The sequence below is a fragment of the Microcebus murinus genome, chromosome 16 (assembly GCF_040939455.1).
Source record: "Microcebus murinus isolate Inina chromosome 16, M.murinus_Inina_mat1.0, whole genome shotgun sequence".
NCBI classification, from domain to species: domain Eukaryota; kingdom Metazoa; phylum Chordata; class Mammalia; order Primates; family Cheirogaleidae; genus Microcebus; species Microcebus murinus.
Window position 1 is genome coordinate 72,310,941 of NC_134119.1, and position 23,233 is coordinate 72,334,173.

The 23,233-nt window shown below is 47.6% G+C and overlaps 1 non-coding gene and 1 pseudogene across 1 annotated transcript; both read right to left on the reverse strand.

The window, feature by feature from the left end:
- Positions 1 to 12,764: 12,764 nt before the first annotated feature.
- Positions 12,765 to 12,868, reverse strand: LOC142861448 (U6 spliceosomal RNA). Its single transcript, XR_012912678.1, has one exon. It is a non-coding gene; the product is annotated as a U6 spliceosomal RNA (small nuclear RNA).
- A 6,336-nt stretch (positions 12,869 to 19,204) lies between these two features.
- LOC109729940 (interleukin enhancer-binding factor 2 pseudogene) lies at positions 19,205 to 19,909 on the reverse strand (annotated as a pseudogene).
- Positions 19,910 to 23,233: the final 3,324 nt, after the last annotated feature.

Sequence of the window (23,233 nt, forward strand, 5' to 3'; positions counted from 1 at the left end):
TGTGATTATATTTAGGGGCCACTTGAATAACCCAGGATAATCTCCTCATCTTGAGATTATTAATTTACAAAGTTCTTTTTGTCATGTGAGGTAACTTACTCATAGGTTCCTGTAGTTAGGATGTGGACATCTATAAATACCCTTATTCAGCCTCCCACACTGACATTTTTTTTTTTTTTTTTTTTTTTGAGACAGAGTCTCGCTTGTTGCCCACGCTAGAGTGAGTGCCGTGGCGTCAGCCTAGCTCACAGCAACCTCAAACTCCTGGGCTCAAGCAATCCTGCTGCCTCAGCCTCCCGAGTAGCTGGGACTACAGGCATGCGCCACCATGCCCGGCTAATTTTTTATATATATATATTAGTTGGCCAATTAATTTCTTTCTATTTATAGTAGAGACGGGGTCTCGCTCTTGCTCAGGCTGGTTTCGAACTCCTGACCTCGAGCAATCCACCCGCCTCAGCCTCCCAGAGTGCTAGGATTACAGGTGTGAGCCACCGCGCCCGGCTCACACTGACATTTGATATCTCTCAGAAGTGTGAAAGTGGGTAGCTTATCGGCCGGGCACGGTGGCTCATGCCTGTCATCCTAGCACTCTGGGAGGCTGAGGCGGGTGGATTGCTCGAGGTCAGGAGTTCGAAACTAGCCTGAGCAAGAGCGAGACCCCATCTCTACTATAAATAGAAAGAAATTAATTGGCCAACTAATATATATAGAAAAAATTAGCTGGGCATAGTGGTGCATGCCTGTAGTCCCAGCTGCTTGGAAGGCTGAGGCAGCAGGATTGCTTGAGCCCAGGAGTTTGAGGTTGCTGTGAGCTAGGCTGATGCCATGGCACTCACTCTAGCCTGGGCAACAAAGCGAGACTCTGTCTAAAAAAAAAAAAAAAAAAAAAAAAGTGGGTAGCTTATCAACTCATCTGTGTCTGGGAGGTGGGTCAGGGTCTTGAGCCTCTTGGCTTCCCCTTGTTGATTTCAAGAGGTTCCTATAGCCCCCATCGCTGGAAGAGGAGTGCAAAATACCCCAGTAGACCTCTCTTTTGATCTCATAAGCCAGACTGAGTGACATAGTCCCCCAGATACAATGAAGGCTGGGAAGTATACAGTGTTTTTGTTGGCACAGAGAGATGAAGCAGGGCTGAGTGCTCTGTGTCAGAGCATGGGAAGCCAGGCATGTGCTTACACATTAATGTTTATGTGTCTTCCTCTTACAGGTAGAGGCAGGCGTGGCAGGAGAAGGCAAGAGACTGCTATTGTGGGCATAGCGGTAGCTGCCAGGACTGGGCAGAGGGAAGAGAGCTTATTGAGTGGCATGGCTCAGGGAGGCAGAATGAAGATAGTCCCCCACCCACAGGTGCCAAGGAAGGCACCCCTAGGTGAGATTGGCCTCCACTGAAGTGCCAAGTGGGACCGGAAATCCATCACCCTGCATGTGAAGCTAGAGGTGCTTGCAGAGGTTCAAAGAGGGTGAGAAGCTGACACAGATCACCCGGGCCCTGGGCCTGGCCACCTCCACTGTTGCCTCAATCTGTGTCAACAAGGACAAGATCCAAGTCAATTCCCAGGTGGCCACTCCGGTCAGCACCACACAGCTGACTTGCTGTCGAGGCGTGGTGATGGGCCGCATGGAGCGCCTGTTGAACCTGTGGATCGAGGAGCAGAAGCAGCGGAACCTGCCTGTCGGCACACTGCTAATCCAGGACAGAGCACACCAGCTCCATGCACGGCTGCAGTGAGAACAGGGTGATTGTGCCCGGGCTGAGACCTTTGGTGTCAGCAATGGCTGGTTTGCCTGCTTCAAAGCACACCACAATTTGCTGCTGACAGATGAGCCGGCCATAGCCGACACCCAGGCTGCTGCCTGATACCGCCTGGTGTTTTGCACCGTCCTGGAGGAGCGCTGCTACTCACCACAGCAAGGCTTCAATGTGGATGAGATGGGCCTATTCTGGAAGTGGCTGCCTGAGCGCACAATGCTGGCACTGGAGGTGGTGGCCAGGCTTGGGCCTGGGCCCAAGGCCTCTAAGGACCATCTGACCCTGTTGCTTGGTGGCAGTGCAGCTGGTGACTTCAAGCTAAAGCCACTGCTGGTGTACCCCTCTGAGAATCCTCGTGCCCTCAAAGGCTGCTCCAAGCCCAGCCTGCTCCTAGCATGTTTCAGGAGTGGTTCATCAGCTGCTTCTGCCCTGCTGTGGAGAGCTATTGTGCCTGCCATGGCCTCCCACATCGCACCCTGCTAATCTTAGATGGTGCACCCTGCCACTATACGCAGCTGGGTGGCCTCTTGGCCCATGTGCATGTTGAGTTCTTGTCCAAGAACACCTCATCCCTGATCCAGCCCATGAACCAGGGTGTATGGCTGCCTTCAAGGCCCACTACCTGTGCTGCACACTTAGCCAGCTGGTCCAAGAGATGGCTGGTGATGACAGGCCCTCTGTGTGAGAATTCTGGTGCGGCTACACTGTGATGACCGCCATGGACAACACTGCAGAGGCCTGGGCTAAACTGCAGCCTGCTACCATGAACAGTGCCTGGAGGAGGCTCTGGCCTGAGTGTGTGCCTGCAGGTTCCCTGGAGCCTAATGAGGTGTCCCAGCTCCACTAGCAGCTGGCACTAGCCAGCAATGTGGGTCTTGGGGATGTACCTGAAGCCGAAGTTGCTCACCTGCTGCAGGCCCATGGAAATCCCTCACCCTGCCATGTCTCCCAGGACACAGAGGATGGGGCTGCCAGCAGCTCTGGGCAATCCTGGGCAGTAGCAAAAGGCCTGGCCTCCAAGAGAGCAAAGCCAGAGTTCATGGAGACCACAGAGGGTATGGGGACTGAGGAAGCCAGTGAGGGGTTGCTGAGCCATGAGTACCTGGCTCAGGCCCTATCCCACTTTGCTGCTGGCCTCTGAGTCCTTGTAGAAAATGACCCCAACTGGGAGCGCAGTCTGTGGGTGTCCCGGGGTATCCACAGTGCCCTCACCCACCTCCAGAAGCTGCACCGAGACAGGAGGTAGCAGGCTCAGGCGATAATATCCGTAGAAAGCCCTGCGGCAGTGGTGACAAGGGAGTTGGCAGGAAGCCTGCATTCACCCCAAGAAGGTTCTACAGAGGGTAGGCGAGTGGCCCAGGGCACAGGTCTGAAAGGAGAGACTTCTGCAGCTGTTCTGCATGATTTTGGCCTTGGGCCTGACCTCAGATGAACTCTGCCTGGTGGTGTTTTGTTTCTGGAGGGCAGACACTGCCTCTTTCCCCCATGGTTCTCATGTCTCCTGTCCTGTGTTTCTGCAGTGACTTAACACATAGGGCTAGGCTTGGGGAATGGAAAGGCAGTGCTTCCTGATCAGTCGGTGAGCTGCAGGGCTCAGGAGTACTCACCCAAGATGAAGATGCAGCATTACCCGGGGCAGCCTTCCTTGAGGGGTGTGAGGTAAGGGGCTAATCACAAGTGTCACAATGGAGCAGGGAGAGATCACTCCCTGCTCCATTGTGACACTAACCAGCAAACTTTAGATGGAGGTTTCCTGTGCTCGGCATATCCCTGCTCACTTTCCACACCATCCTGCCAACTCTGGTTTCCATGCTTCTGTTGTCTGAGGTCTTTGGGCACCAATGGGCATGTGTTGAACCCTGGCCTCACCCCACTGTGGCCTTTGATACCAGGGACCATTTCCTTGATTTGGTGATGTTTTGTTTTCTGGGCTTATGTGACATGTCTGTCTTGGTTTCTCTCTGCTGTCTGCAGCAGAGCCTTTTGTGATTTTTTTTTTTTTTTTTTTTTTTTTTTTTTGTGAGACAGCATCTTGCTCTGTTGCCCAGGCTAGAGTGCCATGGCGTCAGCCTATCTCACAGCAACCTCAAACTCCTGGGCTTAAGTGATCCTCCTGCCTCAGCCTCCTGAATAGCTGGGACTACAGGTGCACGCCATGATGCCCAGCTAATTTTTCTATTTTTAGTACACATGGGGTATTGCTCTTGAGCTCAAGTGATCCTCCCACTTGGCCTCCCAGAGTGCTAGGATTGTAGGTATGAGCCGCCACACATGGCCTTTTTGTGATACTAATGGTCTCCTGGGTCTAATACTCCATGGAAAATCCCATTCCAAGGATTCAATTGCCACCTCAGGGTCAGCTCCTCGTGTACTGGCCACAGTCCCACCTCTTCCCAAGGTCTAGATGCAGAGATCTGGCTCCAATGAATGGGCCCCCTGGACAGTCTGGACATTTCCTCTCATTCCAGCTTGTTCTTTTGCCCCCAAACTGTAACAACAGGAACCCTGGGGTATATGCTAGACTCAACAGAGACACCAGACAGGCCAGGTGTGGTGGCTCACGCCTGTAATCCTAGCACTCTGGGAGGCCGAGGCGGGCAGATTGCTCGAGGTCAGGAGTTCAAAACCAGCCTGAGCAAGAGCGAGACCCCGTCTCTACTATAAAAATAGAAATTAATTGGCCAACTAATATATATCTATATATATAATTAGCTGGGCATGGTGGCACATGCCTGTAGTCCCAGCTACTTGGGAGGCTGAGGCAGCAGGATCACTTGAGCCCAGGAGTTTGAGGTTGCTGTGAGCTAGGCTGACGCCATGGCATTCACTGTAGCCTGGGCAACAAAGTGAGACTCTGTCTCAAAAAAAAAAAAAAAGTGAGACATCAGACGGACCACCAAAACACAGATATTCAGTGAGGGAAGATGTTTGTGTTCCAGCTGGATGAGCCACAGGGGTTTAGACAGTGAAGTCTGGCTTAAAGGACTTTTTTCAACACAGGTACCTGCACATGTATGTCTGTGAGCCAAGAAATAAAGGCAGGAGAAAGGATTCCTGCCACTACTATCTTGGCTAACCCCACAGTGCAGTGATGGGCCTGCTATCAACATGTCACAGGGACTGGTGGTCAGGAAAGGGTTAGGGGGCCCAGACTTACTGGGGGAAAGGTCAGATGAGGCTTCTCCATTGCTCTCCTGGAAAAGGGGATGTAGAAGAAGGGGAGCAGCTTTCCTTAGGACCCTGGTGACTGGATTAATTCATTGCACAAATTTTGAGCACTTGTAATGTGCTAGGTCTGGGGAGACCAAGGGTGAATGAGACTGGCTTCAGGAGCTGCCAGACCAGAAGTTGTTACAGTCTTTGTGACAAGGGTTATGATGAGGACTTAGGAGGGACTCCATTTAGCCTGGGGCAGAGGACAGGACATGATAGACTTTCTTGAGGTGGTGTCCAGCCTTCCAGGACACTTCCGACAATCAACCGGAAACCTCGCTTATTTCAAAATGTCAGGAGTCAGAGAGGAGCTTGAGGGCAGCCAGTGTGGAAGAGAGGAGTGGCCCCAGTATTGGCGGAGGCCACCCACTGGAGTGAGCGAGGTACAGTACATGAAGGAGGAAGGTGACCAGGCGGGCACTGTTAAGGCCAAATCCAAGTGTGTGGGGAGGAGGGAGCCAGCTAAGTCCCAAACGGTTGGGGAGGGAGGGACAACGAGCAGCTACTGTGTACAGCCGCTGTGTGCTAGCATAGGGTGAGGAAGCGACAGGACTCGAGGTCATGCCGGCAGTGCATGGTGACGACACACGCATGGGCCTGTGGCTCCAGGGCTCTTTCGAGGTCAGTCACTGGCCCTTAAGAAATGCGTGGTGGGATGCCCTGGATTCACTCAACCAGCCTCCTGTCGCAAACCCCTTAAGAGCTACATCTCTGAGCAGCCGGGCCGCGACTCCAGCTCCGGGCGCAGGACCCACTGTCTCCTGGGAAGCGTAGTATCGAACCCTGCGGGCAAGGCCTCCCGCACCAACCGGAACTACATTTCCCAGGGGCCTTGCGCAGAGACTGTCCAGGGCGCCTTCCACTCCCGCGCTAGCGTTACATTCTGTTGCTGTGGAAACAGGCACCTGGCTCCGTCCCCCGCCCCAAATATTGGATGGGGGTGCGGGTGGCGCATGAGAGGCTGGAGTCTCGAGAGCAAGGTGCCGAAGGTAGCTGGCAAGGTGGCCGCAAGCTCCGGGTCCTCTGGTGGTCGGCCGTCGTTCCCGCGCGGTGCAAACCGTTCACGTAGGTCCGGAGGTCACGTAGGACGGTGAGTCTGGACGCAGGGCGGCCAGAGGCATCTAGAAGGCCGGGGATAGGGTGCGCCGCTCGTCTTCTCAGGAGTCCTGGCGAGTCCGTGGGAAAAGGCGGCAAGGGGGGCTGCTGGGACGTGGAGTCCAGCGGAGGCGGGGCTTGCCCCGGAAGCGATTCCGCCTTTAGTTCGGCTCTCAGGACCTTGCTCCAGAATGGGTGTAGGGTCTGATGTGCAGATTTGACAAGCTAGTGGCCTGGAGAGACCAGCTAGGTTTGGGCTCCTCCTAGACCTGCAGGGGTCACTAGTTCTGTGTGCAGATGCTGTCCGCTTTCCCACTCAGCGCCCCCAAGCTGTCTCACATCCTCAGGGCAGTCTTTGATTTCGTTAGCCTAGGTCTGGGTCTGTTCTCTGTTTCCACTGCACCTGCGCCCGCGTCCGTCAGTACATTGAGGTGGAGGGGGCGTTCCCCGCATACCCTTACCCAACCGGGATTAAAATCTAGGCCCTTACCCGGCCAAAGGCCCTGAAAGGTCGCCCTAGCCACAGTGGTATTCCTGCTACCCAGAATGCCTTCCCTTCCATCTGTCATCTCCTCAGGAGGTGAGGAGCCTTGAGTGGGTAGGAAAAGCATGCATTGGCACTGAAACAATATTTTATTTTTGGAAATTGCAATAGTAATGTTACCTGAAAGATCCAGTTTCATTTGGCCGGCAAGTAACAAACGACTCTCTCTCTCTCTCTCTCTCTCTCTCTCTCTCTCTCTCTCTCTCTCTCTCTCTCTCTCTCCTTTCTCTCTCTCCTTTCTCTCTCTCTCGTGTTTTTTGTTTGTTTTGAGACAGAGTCTCACTCATGCCCAACCTAGAGTGCAGCTAACTGCAGCCTCAAACTCCTGGGCTCAAGGGATCCTCCTGCCTCAGCCTCCCCAGTAGACTGGCTAAGTTTTATATTTTTTGTAGGGACAGGGTCTCACTCTTGCTCAGGCTGGTCTCCAACTCCTGGCCTATAGGAATACTTCTGCCTCAGCCTCCCACAGTGCTAGGATTACAGATGTGAGCCACCTTGCCTGGCCACAAATGACTCTCAGTGAGAACATGGGGATCTTGGTCAGTAGGAGTTTTAATCACAGCAAGTGAGGAGAGTACTGGAAATATTTTTAAAGCAGTATCTCTACGAGGGAAAGTGGTATTGGGGTTTTATGGGGTAGTAAAGAAAGAAAAAGATGTGTTACTGCATGTAGGGGTATAGTTTCCCTTACACATGTGATTAGTTGTCATATACACACACGGTCACATGTTATGGTAACGAAACTATAGCTATTACCCGGGTGGAGACTTTAGCATAAGGAGGAAAGTTCACTTGAGTTCATGTATAGGCTGCCAGGGTCTGTCTGGGGCTAGTTTTAGTCAGCTGATTAGCCACAGGCCTCTTAAACTAAGGCTACAGAACAGGTTGATTGAATTCCTATATTCTCTAGAGACTCTCCCTATTTACAGTAACAAATGACCATTGCAAAGAAAATTCAAAAGGTACACAGTTTATAAAGGAAAACGTGGGCATTCTCTTCCACTTTCTTTCCTTAGAATTGTCAGTTGGGCATTTGCATTTTGGACCTTTTCTGAACATTTGTGACAATAATGCCCATGCACACATACACACATCACCTAAAAAGGTTTGTTGCTTTAAAATTCTAACATAAGTGAGATCATGTGGCTTTAACCCCAGCCAACCTCTGCTCTGCTTCCACCCAGATACACTCTGGTAGGCTGCAGCTCCATCTGCCTCCTCCCCTGCCTCCATCCCTAGCTCCCAACCTAGTCATATACTTATTTCATTATATACTACAACATAATTATAATAGAAATAAAGTGCACAATAAATGTAATGCTCTTGAATCACCCACCCCCACAGTCTGTAGAAAAATTGTCTTTCAAGAAAAGGGTCCCTGGTGCCAAAAAGGTTGGGGATCACTGCCTGCAGGACCCAGGAGCCCCTGGTTCACTGAGGTCACTGTCTCTGCTGCTACCCCCAGATAGTGTCCCCTTCCTCATGCTCCCACCAGTGCCTCATTGGCCACAGCAGCAGCAGCCCCTGTCTGAGGGCTCTGGAGCAGTGGCTGAGGGTCCTACCTGGTAGGGGCAGATGAATGTGGAGGGGAGAGGCAGCAGAGCTGCTCAGGTGCAGCTCCCTGGGGATGGAGCATGGCCTGTCTTGTTCCCAGCTCCAGTACTGAGCCAGGCATGCAGTAGCTGCTCAGTTGACACCTGTTGAATGACTGATGGACAGAGTGAACAACGCAGAGTAGGCGAGCCAGACCCCAGATGATCCTGGCGAAGCAGTTGTTAGAAAGGTATGCCCCCTGGAGAGAGTGGGATGAGGGGGTTCGGGGAAGAGCCTTTGAAGTTGCAAGGGCAGTCCCATTAAGGCCCTGAGGTCCTGCAGGGAAATGCTGGCGCACAGAGGAGACCAGCATGGCTGATGAAGGCAGCAGCATCCTCCCCGTACGGGGCCCGGAGCAGCCTGGGGGTACCGGGACTCTTCCAAATTTGTGGAGACCAACCCCTGTGGACTGGATCCCAATGCCTCTGCTTACCAGCCCCTGAAGAAATGAAGGCCGCTGTGTGTTTTCCCCAACAATTTGGTTACTGGAAATCATCATAAAGGAGCATCTCTGGCAGTCAAGATAAAAAGTTTATATTGAGGCCAGGCGAGGTGGCTCACGCCTGTGATCCTAGCTCTCTGGGAGGCCGAGGCGGGCGGATCGCTGGAGGTCAGGAGTTCGAAACCAGCCTGAGCAAGAGCGAGACCCCGTCTCTACTATAAATAGAAAGAAATTAATTGGCCAACTAATACATATAGAAAAAATTAGCCGGGCATGGTGGCGCATGCCTGTAGTCCCAGCTACTTGGGAGGCTGAGGCAGCAGAATTGCTTGAGCCCAGGAGTTTGAGGTTGCTGTGAGCTAGGCAGATGCCACGACACTCACTCTAGCCTGGGCGACAAAGCAAGACTCTGTCTCAAAAAAAAAAAGTTTATATTGTTAAAAAAAAGTTTGTATTGTAAAAAAAAAAAAAAAAAACTCCGGCCCAGCCACCCCCTCCTGGAAGAGAAGTACCCGCTGAGAAGAGGCCAGAGCGCTGTCTGTACCATCTGTGACATTCATCCAGGGCCTGCGAGTTCCAGACCCCATTCTAGGTGCAGGACATAGGACATTCAAGAGCATCCATGGGGTGGGGCAGGCAGGGGACAAACACGTAAGGGCACGATCTGGGTGTTAGGCAGTGAGGACGGAGGGGAGAAAAGCCCAGCAGGTTGGAAGCATGAGGGGGGCCCGCGTGGGAGAGGCAGGGCGGTCTGGGACAGGACCCCAGGCCATGACTGGGATGGGGACATGTGAGCCACACCTGAGAAGGTCAGGGGGTGTGGCAGGAGGAGGCCTAAAGGACTTCCAGGACAGGAGGTGGGGAGTGCCAGGGCGGTGATAATAGGGGTGTATTAACTTATGATTGCCAGCTTCTCCCATACCAGGCTCAGTGCTGGGCATAGGGGACATGGTGTCTCCAAAACAGGCCACCTGCCTCCACGTGGCCTATGTAGTTGGATTTCCACATGACTGGAGTTTAAAAGTGAGGCCTCCTATAAATGGGCATGTAAGGTCAGTGGGGAGGAGGCATGTGGACTGTTACAGAGCATGGCCTCCCTGTGCCCTCCCAAGAAGGCGGCAGAGGGAGGCAAAAGCTTACAACATCCCAGATTTCCAGGCGGTCTCCCATGCAAGTACTAACCAGGCCCAACCCGGGTAGTATAGCCATAGAGGGCAGAGGGTGCCCCTGACAGCCTCAAGAGGCCTTGCTGCTCCTGCTAGGAGTCCCTGCTCCTAGTCCCGCCAACAGCCCTGCGCCAGCGCTAACCCTGGGCATCGCGTCTTCGGCCCAAGGCCCAGGGGCTCTGCGGGACAAGGGTGTTGGGCGGGGCAGGCTGCCCCTACACACAATGCGCCCCCACAGGCCGCCAAGCACCCTTTGCCCCAAACCACAGGCACAGCACTGTCCAGCTGCACCACAGGGCGCCAGAGGCGCGGGCCTCGCCCCACCTGCCTCCCAGACCTGTCTGGGAGCTGGACGCTAGGGCCTTCCCCAAGCGGGACCGATTCCCGATTCCCGTCAGCCCAAAAGAGGGTCATGCTCAGGGCTGGCTGCCGTCCCCGCGGCCTCAGGGCCCAGCACACCCGGGGCCTTGGTGCTCCCCTCCTGCTCATCGCCCGGGCCCATCCGCCTTGCTTCTGCCGACCCTGTCTGGCTACACCTACCAAACTGTCCAGCCCCACCACTGCCCTTCTACAGGAGCCCCCTTGCCACGGCAACCCCCACTTCTAGCACACCCCAGGTAACCCGCCCCCCCCCATCACAGGGACCCTGGTGGGCCACGGGATTGCCTGCAGCCTGGGTGTGGGGTACGAGCTCCCCGCCCAAGAGGAAACCCCTAGCCTGGTCCATCCCCCACCCCCCTGCGGGCTGACTGTGCATGTGCCCTCGCCCTTTGCCACCTGGGTCTTTCTGGCAGAACAGCTTTCAGCTGCTACGCTGCCCCATGGGCTGCCACTTATAAACCTGGGCCAGGGCTTGGGCACAGCGCATGGGGGAGGGGAGAGAGTGTAGGTCGGTCCCTTGGGATGTGTGTGGTGGTGGGGGGGGCGCTAAAAAAACCAGTCCCCTTCATTTCCTACCTCAGGAAAACCCCCAAGCCCTTGGAGAACTGCCAGCAGCCCTACCGTGGGGGCCGGGACCTTACTTTGTGTCCTCCTGTGGCCCAGTTCAAGGGGGCTGAGCTGCTAAACAGATTCCCTTGGGAGAGAGGCAGAAAGGGCCTAGGCCTGGCCAGGAGTGGATTGGACCCCAACCACCGTGAGGTGTGAGCGCGCCGGCCCCTAAGTTCAGAGGTCGGAGCGGGAAGGGCCGGCTGGCCTGCAGGCGGCGCCGGGACCACGCGGTAGCCTGGAGCTCGGGGTGCCGGCCTGCACATCTGGGCGCTGAGCGCGGGCCTGTACATTGGGGCGCGGGGCGCGGGCTTGTACCCCAGGGCGCGGGCCTGTACATCAGGGCGCGGGCCTGTACGTCTGGGCGCAGTGCGCAGGGCACTGCCTGGCGTCCGCCCGCCGGATCCAGAGTGGACGGGGCCCGGGGCACCCTCCCTGCTCCCCCTCAGCCTGGCCTCGGTCCCACGTGGCGCCCACACAGCAGGCGCCCGGGAGCGCAAGGGCGAGAGGGCTGGGGTTGGCTTTCACAGGGTGGCCGAGGTCTCACTGGAAAGAAAGCAATTCTCTGACGTCGTGGCTTATGCATGAGCTCATGCAGAGGACTTGGGCCGAAAGGTAAACATTTTAGTGTTTGTTCCAGTAAAAATCTACAGAACTCAAATGTCTGGTAGAGTGTTTGCTAAGTAAATCGTAATTCGGACCGAGCATGGGCTCTTGGAAGGTGACGCGTGCTGGTGCCGAGGACGCACGCTTCCTGACCGGCTCGTGGTAATGACACGTTGCACAGCAAAATGGCCTGTTTCACTGCGGCCCCGAGACCCCGCCACTGGCCGGCGCTGGTCCGCAGCCTGTAGGGACCGGGCCTCAGAGCTCCGCTGCTCGCCCCCTCCGACCCTGTCTGGAAAAACTGTCTTCCGTGAAACCTAGGAAGGGGCGGGAGGCGTGCCCAGGAGGTGAGCGGTGGGCGAGCATCGCTTGCGATAGGGGACAGCCGTCCCCTATCGCTTGCATCATCGCTTGAGCTCTGCTTAGCCCCCACCCCATCCGTGGAAAAATTGTCTTCCATGAAACCGGCCCCCGTGCCAAAAAGGTTGGAGGTCGCTGTGTTGTAGGACAGTTTGAGTGATACGAGTCCATTTGGAAGTAGAGATAAAATGATGTATGCAACATTGTTAAACCCTGGTTGCCCCTGTGGGTGATGGAATCATTATTTTGTTTTAGTACATTTATAGACACTTTAATGTTCATGTTTTTGTTTATCTACATTTTGTAATTTTTATAAAATATAAATTTGTGGTTTTCTATTTTTAAACTACTTTTCAACGAGTGGAAAGAGAAAACAGGACAGCAGGGATGGGGAAGCAGTCCTGACTGCCCAAGTGTATTGAGGCCTCAGCCACTCTGACCTAGGTGGAGAGCAGACCAGAAATTAGAGGTCGCCTGCAGCAAACTCTCCATGCAGTCACAGGCTGTTTCTGTAGGATACACTAGGGTGTGTCCTAGACATAGAAGAGAAGAGAGCAATACTCCTGATCGCACCAATGAATTTAAAAACTCAGTGGAATCTAAAATGTCAAAGTTCCTACATAAATGAACTTAAATGAATTCAACAATTTTTTATTTTATGTGTTTTTATTTTTTTAGAGACGAGGTTCTTGCTGTATTTCCCACACAGCCCTTGAACTCCTGGGTTCAAGTGATCTTTCTGCGACAGCCTTCCAAGTAGCTGGAACTATAGCTACTTGGTGCCACTGAGCCTGACTGAATTCAACAAATTTTATGATTATATTCATTGTTATAAAATCAGTTACTTTTCGCTGCTATTTGCTGAACACTCAATATGTCCCAAGTAAGAGGCTATTGATTACCAATATTGTTTTATTTGAGCCTTCCAAGCAGCCTGTGAGCAAATTTTAAAACACTTTCCAAAGTGGCCCACCTTAACCATTAGACTTAAAAGTCTACCTTTTAAAAAATATAGAATGCTTTACTAATTTGTATGTCATCCTTGTGCAGGGGCCATGCTAATCTTCTCTGCATCATTACAATTTTGTTCTGCTGTGCACAAAATATGCTGCTGAAGTTTAAATTCTAGGTGTTTTAAATCAAGACAAATTTATAAGCTCCACTTTTAATGGCTAGATCTTTTTTTTTGAGACAGAGTCTCACTTTGTTGCCCAGGCTAGAGTGAGTGCCGTGGCATCAGCCTGGCTCACAGCAACCTCAAACTCTGGGGCTCAGCGATCCTACTGCCTCAGCCTCCCAAGTAGCTGGGACTACAGGCATGCGCCACCATGCCCGGCTAATTTTTTGTATATATATTTTAGTTGGTCAATTAATTTATTTCTATTTTTGGTAGAGACAGGGTCTCGCTCGGGCTGGTTTCGAACTCCTGACCTTGAGCAATCCGCCCGCCTCGGCCTCCCAGAGTGCTAGGATTACAGGCATGAGCCACTGCGCCTGGCCTATGGCTAGATCTTTTAAGGCTAGATATTTCCAATAGAAGGCAGTGCCAAAATGTAACAATCAATGCCTATTGGAGATATAGTTGTCTCTCCTTTCCACTCTCTGTGATGGGATGTTAGATGCTGCTCTAAGGCATCTTTAATCACTATTTCTAGATGTTCTATTGCCTTCTGGACCATGCTACATGGAATGAGCTCCCAGTTCAGTTACTTGATTCATAGCAATGTGACCTTGGATAAGTTACTTACTGACCATCTCTATTGCTTCTCTCCTCTTTGGACCTCTTTCTTCATGCAATTGGAATAATTAGAGTCAATACTCAGTAAGTGCTATCTTAAGTCATCATGGTTTTGTTTACTATCTATATTATTTATTTTAACAGATTCAAAATCTGACAAGTTCTCCCTCATCACTTTTCCTTTTCAGAAATTTCCTGGCAAGCCTTACACTTTTCCCCATCATAATTAACTGAACATGTTTGTTTTTTTTTTTTTTTTTTACTCCTGATCCATAGAAAGCTGGATCCATATCCATTTAGATATGTGCCTGTAGTCCCAGATACTAGGTAGGCTAAAGATTGCTTGAGTGGGCAAATTTGAGATTATAGTGAGCTGTGATCATGCCACTGCATTCCAGCCTGGGTGATAGTACAAGACCCTGTCTCAAAAATAAATAAATAGAGGTGTATTTTGGGGTGTTATATTGTGGTATTCTATGGTGATATTTTGGAGTGGCATATTCTTGTCTCCTACATTGTCTTCCAAATGACTGTACTGTTGGGAACTGACATATTTTCCTGGTTTAAGAATTAAATTTAGTGAGCAATGTACATACTCTGCCCAGAGCCTTTGAGAGTAATGTGTTCCGGACAGGGTCCTTGTGACAAACAAGGTTGCTGCCTAGAGGCATAATAAAGGATCTGAGTTTCTGCACTAAGGCAAGAGCTGCCCAGCCCCATGGCAGTGGGGGCCTGGAGGCCACATGATAAAGACATTATTCCTAGGATTGCTGCTAAGCCCCATAAGATGGCTGGTTAGTCAATGACGGATAAGATTCCTCAGGGAGGAACAACCTAAGACATGCACAGCTGCTGGGGGCCAGCCTAGAGAAACTGGGGACGAAAGTGCCCCTCGAACACTGTTTATCTCTCAGAGAAATGCAAGCATACATTCAATGTACTTCTAGGATAGTGTTAGGGTTAGGGTTATGGTTTTGGCTTTGGGTTAGGGTTAGGATTTTGTGTTGTTAGGGTTTCATGTTAGGGTTATTGTTAGGGTTTCGGGGTAGGGATAGGGTTAGGGTTAGGGTTTTTGGCAGGGCTAGGTTTAGGGTTAGGGTTGCATATGGAACTTCTTGAGAAAGAACATTATGTGTGTTGTACAAATTTGACTGGAAACTATAAACACTGCTTCAGCTGTCTGGGAAATGCAAGTTTGTAATCAATGCATTCGTCACTTTGTATAAGTAACTCTAATAATGTATCTTTGGAATATCTTTATAACTCATTGTAACTTTGGGTTGTTTTTTATGAAACTCTACACATTGCTTGAGTTCTCAGAGTAAAGCAAGTTTGTAATTCAAGCACATTGTCTCTTCTTTGTGTAAGTCCCTTTTAATATTTACCTTTGAAAGTTATTTATGTAAGAACTTATTGTACTTTTTGTGTGTTTTCTATGAAACTCTACACACTGCTTCATTTCTCAGAGAAAAGCAACTGTGTTATCAATGCAATTTCTTGCTTCTTTGTGTAAGTCACTCTAAATGTTTGCATTTGGAACTTCTTTATGAAAGTAGATACTGTTCCTGATGTGCGATTCACAGGAAACTAGAAACATTGTTTAACTTTCAGAGAAAAGCAAGCGTATATTCAATTTACTTCTAGGATAGTGTTAGGATTAGGGTTACGGTTTCAACTTCGGGTTAGGGTTATGGTTACGTGCAAGAGTTAGGGTTAGAGTTAGTGTTTCATGTTAGGGTTATGGTTTCAGGCCAGGGTTAGGGTTAGGGTTTTTGGCAGGTCTTGGGTTAGGGTTATGGATTTGAGCTATGGTTAGGGTTAGGGTTGCATATGGAACTTCTTGAGAAAGAACATAATGTTGTTGTATGAATATGACTGGAAACTATAAACACTGCTTCAGTTGTCCTGGAAAAGCAACTTTGTAAGGTATGCACTTCATCCCTTCTTTGTGTAAGTATCTCTAAATATATATCCTTGGAATGTCCTTATTATGTAACTTAATGTAACTTGGGTTGTTTTCTAGTAATCTCTATACATTGCATCAGTTCTAGAGAAGAGCAAGTGTGTAATAACGTTGATTGTCACTTCTTTTTGTGTCACTGCTAATATTTACCTATGGAAGTTTTTATGTGAGAACTTATTGTATCTTATGCATGTTTTCTATGAAACTCTACATACTGCTTCATTTCTCAGAGAAAAGCAACTGTGTTTTCAATGCAATTTCTCACGTCTTTTGTAAGTCACCTTAAATCTCTCCATTTGGAACTTCTTTATGACAGCAGATACAGTTTGCTATGTGCGATTCACAGGAAACTAGAAACACTGTTTAACTTTCAGAGAAAAGCAAGCATATATTTAATGTACTTCTAGGCTAGCGTTATTGCTGGGGTTAGGGTTTCAGCTTCAGGTTAGGGTTAGGTTTAAGGTTTCATTTTAGGGTTAGGGTTAGGGTTTCAGGGTAGGAATAGGGTTAGGGTTTTGAGCTGAGTTAGGGTTATCGTTTATAGCTAATTTTAGTGTTATAGTTGTGGTTAGGGTTTCATATGGAACTTCTGTAGAAAGAACTTTATGTTAGTTGTACAAATGTGACTGGAAACTATAAACACTGCTTCAGTTGTTAGGAAAAAGTAAGTCTGTAATCAACGCACGTCATCACTTCTTTGAGTAACTGTCCTTATGTATCCCTGGAATATCTTTATTATATAACTTATTCTAACTCATGCTTGTTTTCTATGAAACGCTGCTTTAGTTCTTACAGAAAAGCAAGATTGCAATTTACATACATTGTCGCTACTTTGTGAACGTCACTGTAAATATTTACCTTTGGAAGTTATTTATGTAGTAACTCGTTGTGCATTATGTGTGTTTTGTATGAAACTCTACACACTGCTTCATTACTCAGAGAAATGCATCTGTTATCAATGCAATTTCTTGCTTCTTTGTGTAAGTCACTCTAAATGTTTTTATTTGGAACTTCTTTATGAATGTAGATACTGTTTGTGTGATTCGCAGGAAACTAGAAACACTATTATCTTTCAGAGAAAAGCAAGCATATATTTAATGTCCTTCTAGGATAGTATTAGGTTTAGGGTTATGATTACACCTTCGTTTTAGGGTTAGGGTTTCGTGCAAGAGTTAGGGTTAGGGCCGGGCGCGGTGGCTCACGCCTGTAATCCTAGCTCTCTGGGAGGCCGAGGCGGGCGGATTGCTCGAGGTCAGGAGTTCGAAACCAGCCTGAGCAAGAGCGAGACCCCGTCTCTACTATAAATAGAAAGAAACTAATTGGCCAACTAATATATATAGAAAAAATTAGCCGGGCATGGTGGCGCATGCCTGTAGTCCCAGCTACTTGGGAGGCTGAGACAGAAGGATCGCTTGAGCCCAGGAGTTTGAGGTTGCTGTGAGCTAGGCTGACGCCACGGCACTCACTCTAGCCTGGGCAACAAAGTGAGACTCTGTCTCAAAAAAAAAAAAAAAAAAAAAAAAAAAAAAAAAAAAAAAAGAGTTAGGGTTAGGGTTTCAGTGTACTGATAGGGTTAGGGTAAGGGTTTTTGGCAGGTCTTCGGTTAGGCTTATGGATTTGAACTGGTGTTAGGGTTAGGGTTGCTTATGGAACTTCTTTAGAAAAAACATTATGTTGTTGTATGAATGTGACCGGAATCTATATACACTGCTTTATTTGTCCTGGAAAGCCACTTTTTAGGAATGCACTTTTCCCATTCTTTGTGGGATTTTAAATATATATCCTTGGAATATCTTTATGATATAACTTTCATAACTTTGTGTTGCTTTCTAGGAAACTCTACACATTCCCTCAGTTCTCAGAGAAAAGCAAGTGTGTAATTAACTAACATTGTCACTTCTTTGTGTATGTCACTGTAAATATTTACCTTTGGAAGTTATTTATGTAAGAACTTACTGTATCTTATTCATGTTTTCTGTTAAAGTCTACACACTACTTCATTTCTCAGAGAAATTCAACTGTGTTATCAATGCAATTTCTCGCTTTATTGTGTAAGTCAGTCTAAATATTTGCATTTTCGACTTCTTTATGAAAGTAGATACTGTTCCTTATGTGCGAGTCACAAGAAACTGGAAACACTGTTTAACTTTCTGAGTAAAGCAAGCATATGTTCAATGTACTTCTGGGCTAGTCTTAAATATAGGGTTCGGCCTTTGAGGTAGAGATAGGGTTAAGGTTAAGGTTTCGTGTTAACGTTAGGATTAGGGTTTCAGGGTAGGAATGGGGTTAAGGTTAGAGTTTTCAGCCTGGCTAAGATTGTGTTATGGTTTACAGCTAGGGTTAAGGTTAGGGTTAGTGTTATGGTTGCATGTTGAACTTCTTTAAAAAGAACATTACAATTTTGTACAAATGTGACTGGAAACTAAAAACACTGCTTCAGTTTTCTGGGAAAAGCAAGTTTGTAATCAATGCCTTTTGGCCCTTCTTTGTATCAGTAACTCTATACTAATGATTCAAAATGGATGCCACCTCCATTTCATATCAGTCACCGCATCCTGAGGATGAAGGTTGGGGGGGTAGTTTTCAATTATTCCACTTATGCTCAAGGCTACCCTGTTTGCCTTGGGGCTGTGGAACAGTGCTTAACTCTCTCATATCAAGCATGAGGTTTGCAATATAATTCCACCTCAGTTGCTACCCTTACTACATTATTCTCCATGAAAGGTTTTAAGGGGGTAATGTGTAATTTGACAGGAAGACCTCCCCCCTTACGGCTTTGCTCCATGCCTCATCTTAAACCTCCTTTAACTCATTTTGAGTGGAGCATATATAGAGGTAAAGTTCTAAAAGAAGTACAAAATAATCCTGATTGTTGACTAGAGCCCCTGTGGTGACTTAAAAGAAAAGTTTTCTGGTCACTCCTTATGCTGGCATGTTTATCAAGACACTGTTGAGGCCATTGCTAATGAAGCGGTTATCTGGCATGATAAAGGCCTTTCCCCTCCACAACCTCACTTACTCAGTGGGTCAGAAAAACAAAGGCACATCTAGAAACTCTTGGCTACAGGAGGAAATCTTAAATGTTGGGTGGGAAATATGTCCTCAGATGAAGGGAGGCAAATACGATATAGATTTTAGTTCATAATAGCATATCGATATTGGTTCATTAACTTGACAAAAGACATAAGATGTTAAGAAGACACAGGATAAATACTGATGGAAGATGGAGAAGAAACTTTGTCTGTGGAGCTACATGGGAAATCTCTGTGATTTCTCTGCAATTGCAGAGATGTTGTTATGTTTTATGGGAAAAACAGATGATCATAAAAAATTATCGGCAGCCCAAACTCTAGAATGTATCCAAATTTAGTTGAACTTAAGTAATTATAATGTCAATAGAGCTAGTCATTAAATTAATGATAAAAATGATCTGTGCCTTTTTGTGTAATAAAATGAAAAATATTCCAAGAAAAACACCTTATACCTCAAATGCATTTGAGAATATCAGAATGAAAATATGTTTCATGTAACACAGGGTGTCAATGTTTATAAAACAGGCATTATTTTATGCACCATTACAAATATACCTCTGGCTTCTAAGCCAATATCAAAGGCCAGTGAAATGACACTTCCTTCTAGGGCTCATTTTGCTTCCTGTTGTCTTCCCTTTGCCATGGAAATGCCACCAGATAAAAATAGTAGCAGCCCCCTTAGGCCTTCTCCTGGGGTAGGACAAGAAGTGGCTCACTCCTGAGTTTCCTCGCTGTCCTCTTCTTCTCCTTGAGGTGGTTCTTCTGTGTTCTTCTCACAGTCCTTTTCTAAAGGTGTCACTATCACTCCATCCCAGGTAGGTCTTTCAGATGAAAGATAGCTGGCATCACCCTCCTGGCCAAGGACCTTCCTAAAGCCAGCACATGAGAGGATTCAGACGAGAGTCTGGACTGTGTAGAAGACCATGTCCTCCTGTTCTGGGGTCATGACTGTGTGTATCCTGAAGTTGCCACTCTCACCGGAGTGGTCAGTGATACCCATTGAACCTGGCAAGAATAGTCCTGCAGCCATAGTCTGTAAGCCATGCCTGTGTGCCACATGTAGGGCCAAAGGCCATCTGGTGGGGCTATCACAGGGTAATAACCCCCATAGGTCAAGGATCTAGGCTGTGAGGGGCTCAAATCCAAGAAAACAAGTCCTCAAGTCCTTCAGCAGTCTGATAAGAACTTTTAACTCTGGACGAAGAATTTTCCTCAGACCGGAGGGAATGTCAGATGGCTGGTAAGGCACTCTGTAACACCTTGATCTCCACCTTGGGTCCAGTTTTTGGAGATTGGATAGCAGGGAGCCTCATACTTCAACAGAACTGGGGCAGGAGGTGACGAGAAACTGTCTCCTGAGACAGGGTGTGAAAAGTGGGCTTGGAGCACCCTGGTGCTCTCTAAGGAGCACAGACATGCTACCAAGACTCAGCAGCCATGGTGTACATCTTTGCACGGCCTATGTGGATATACCTCCACCAGGGCTCCATGGCACAGCCGCTTCTCTACACTCCAGAGCCACGAAAACTCATGAAGAAACAAGGAGAGGCATATGCAACACTCAAAGACAGACCCACACAAAAGCCACACAGTGAAGCCTTCATATAAACATAACACACACACACACACACACACACACACCCACTCATTCATACCACAGGTTCAGCTGTGCTTGCCCAGACACACTCAGAGACAGTACACATCAGTCACCATGCACAGCCCAAGGTATCATCAGCCAGCTTGGAGGACTTGGGAGGCCCAGTGGAGTTGGACGAGGTAGACAGTGGCTTCAGAGTGAAGAAGGCCCACAGTAGACACTGACATAGGGGACTGAGATATATTTTCCTAGTTTAAGAATTAAAGTTAGTGAGTAATGTACATGTTCTGCTCAGACTGTTTGAAAGTAATTTGTTCTGGACAGGCTCCCTGTGATAAACAAAGGTGTTGCCTAGAGGCATAACAAAGGAACTGAGCCACAACTAGCAAGAGCAGCCCCATCCCACGGCATTGGGTGGTCTAGAAGCCACACGATAAACATATTGTTCCTGTGATTGCTTTGTACACCACATAAGATGGCTGGTTAGTCAATGACGGGTAAGACCACACAAGGGAGGGGGGACCTAAGCCAAGCACAGTCGCTAGGGTTCAGCCAAAGATCTTAGGGGGTCATCCTAAGAGAAGCTGTGGTTGAGAAATGCCCCCTGTGGCTCATCTTGCCCATCCTTGCTAATAGTTTTTTAGCTATGCCTACTGCTTAGAGCAACCACCTTGAAATTCTGAGTCAGGGGATATCTGCTTCCCTAAGGCGACGCTTTCCGGAATTTATGGCTATCGCTGCCACGCCTGGGTGGTTACGTATAAGGAACTAACTTTAATCTTTTACAGTATAAAAATAAAACGGACCCGGTGTATTATTAGTCGAGTCAACCATTTGTACGTGTGTCTGTGATTTTCTTTGTGTTTGTGTTTTGTGTTCTGTGTTCATCTTCCGTCCAGTTAACGGGTCAACAGCAAGCAGGGTCTGTATCATTTCAGGGCCAAAGACCGGGCAGGTACCTCTTTGGCTATCAGTAAGTGGCATCCAACAGGGGACTGTCCGGAAAAATTGAGAACCAAGAGGGCACCCTTTTGGCTAATGGTCACCCAACAGGGGACTCTTGGGAAAAATGGGAAATACCTCCTCCGCTACAGTGCGGGAATACAGAAAGTTAATTCAGGGTTGTTAAACTCTTTGGGGGTGAAATTAAAAGAAGGAACCCTAAAGCAGTTGTTTGCTTTTGTGTAGAAACGTTGTTACTGGTTTGAATCTCAATCACAAGTTCAGCTAAGTTCAGCAAGTTTATATAGCTGGCAGCATGTTGTTACAGCCTTGCATGTAGTTCATCAGCAAGGAGATATTATTAATTTAAAGATTTTGTCATGTCAAAAATAAATGGTTGCCGCAGCTTCTCTAACATCTCGGTGTGCAGCATCGTCAGCAAGATCTCAGAAAAGACTCAGGACAACCTAAGGAGCAGTGCGAACTCGGCGCTAGGCCCCGGCATGACCCTTTTATGCTTTCCAACTCCAAGCTTCTCCTTTAGCAGGAACTGGTAAGCCCTCCTGAGATCCGAACCTCCCATTTTTGGGTGATGGTCTTGGAGTATTCTAAACTAGTTCCTGTCCTGAAAATTGTTTGTGTTCCTAATTTAAGTTTGAAGGTGCATTCTAAAAGGTCTTCTCCATTGTCTTTTTATCCTAAAATTAATCTCAATTGGCTTTTCTGTAAGAAAAATAAGAAATCCTTTAAAAACAAGGAAAAACAAAGAAAATGACTCTTGGGCACCCCAAATGGTTTGCCCACCTTTACTTGCAAGTATTTTTGTAAATAAAAGGATTCAAAGGCATGCCAGGTTTTCTAGGCCTCCAGCTGGTTATAACTAATTCTTCTGCACAAGTTTTCATGAAAGGGCAAAATTACATCAAAGAAAATTCAGAGCTGAAATGGTCGACCTACCACTTATTAAAATGTGTCCAACTTATTTCTCTCTCTTCTTTTCTGGCTACTGTAAATCCTGCTCACTCTATTGATGTTAAGATAACATTATTTATGGTATTTACAATTGAAAGACTACCTAAAGGGTAAAGGTTTTTTTAAAAAAAATCAAATCAGAGTATGCACATTTGGGACTGCGTTTCTAGAATCATATTGCAATAGGTTATCTGAGCAAAACACCTGTAACCGAAAAAGTCAAGATAAGGAAATACTCTCAGAGTTGAGTATTTTCTAATTGTATAAAATCTTACGGCATCTTTGATAAACATCTCCCAGCAAAAAGTATTGGTTAGTCAGGTTTTTTGAAAATATAGTAGAAAAGCTGATTCTGGTTATCTCTTTAAGGACATTTAATTGTACAGACAACATAATGTAACATTGTCTCAACATTCACAAATTGACTGTAAATTAACCTTAATCTTTGTGCAGACTGAAGGAACACTGTAGTATACCCAAAAGTGCATTTGCCTAGGACTTTTCAGCTTCTCCCATAGATAGTTTTAACAGGCATTACAATTTGTAATTGAAATGTTGATTTCACTGAAAGTGTCTTGATGTTTCAGTTATTTTTAATTGCCATATAAAAATAGAACTATCTTTTGGGTTTATCTGTTTTCTCATGCACAGGCAATACATGGATTTAAAATGATTTGTGAGCCACTTGTTTCTGAAGTGTTTTGGTAGTTCTATTAAGAAATAGTTAAATATTGTGCAGAGCCTCAGAGAGGAGGGAAAGGGGAGCACTGGAATCTATCCTGGATTAGGCCAGTTTAAATAATACTGGCAACTAAGATTCTGTTAGGATTTCTGTGCATATAGTGTAGTAAAGAAGTATCATTCAGGGGTGAAAACAAAAGCTGTTTTAACAATGTTGAGTACATTTGGCTGTTCTGCAGCCTTTTTCTTCCCTCCCCAGAGAAGTTCTGCCTAACTCAAACTGTTGGGATGGTACATTCCTTTAGGACCAATTAAAACATAATTTAGGGTCAGTAATATATTTGACTGACTCTGGTTCAGTATTCTCTTAGGTCATTCTCTCATGTACAGTTACAGGAAATTAAAATGTTAAAGTAACCTAAAATGAGTCCAGACCAATAAAATCAAGGGAAATACAAGGTGAATTCCATTACTTCTACAAGTTGCTTGCTGTTAAAAAAGGTCAAGAGGCCAGGTTGCCCAGCAGTTCATGCACTGCTCTGACACTTT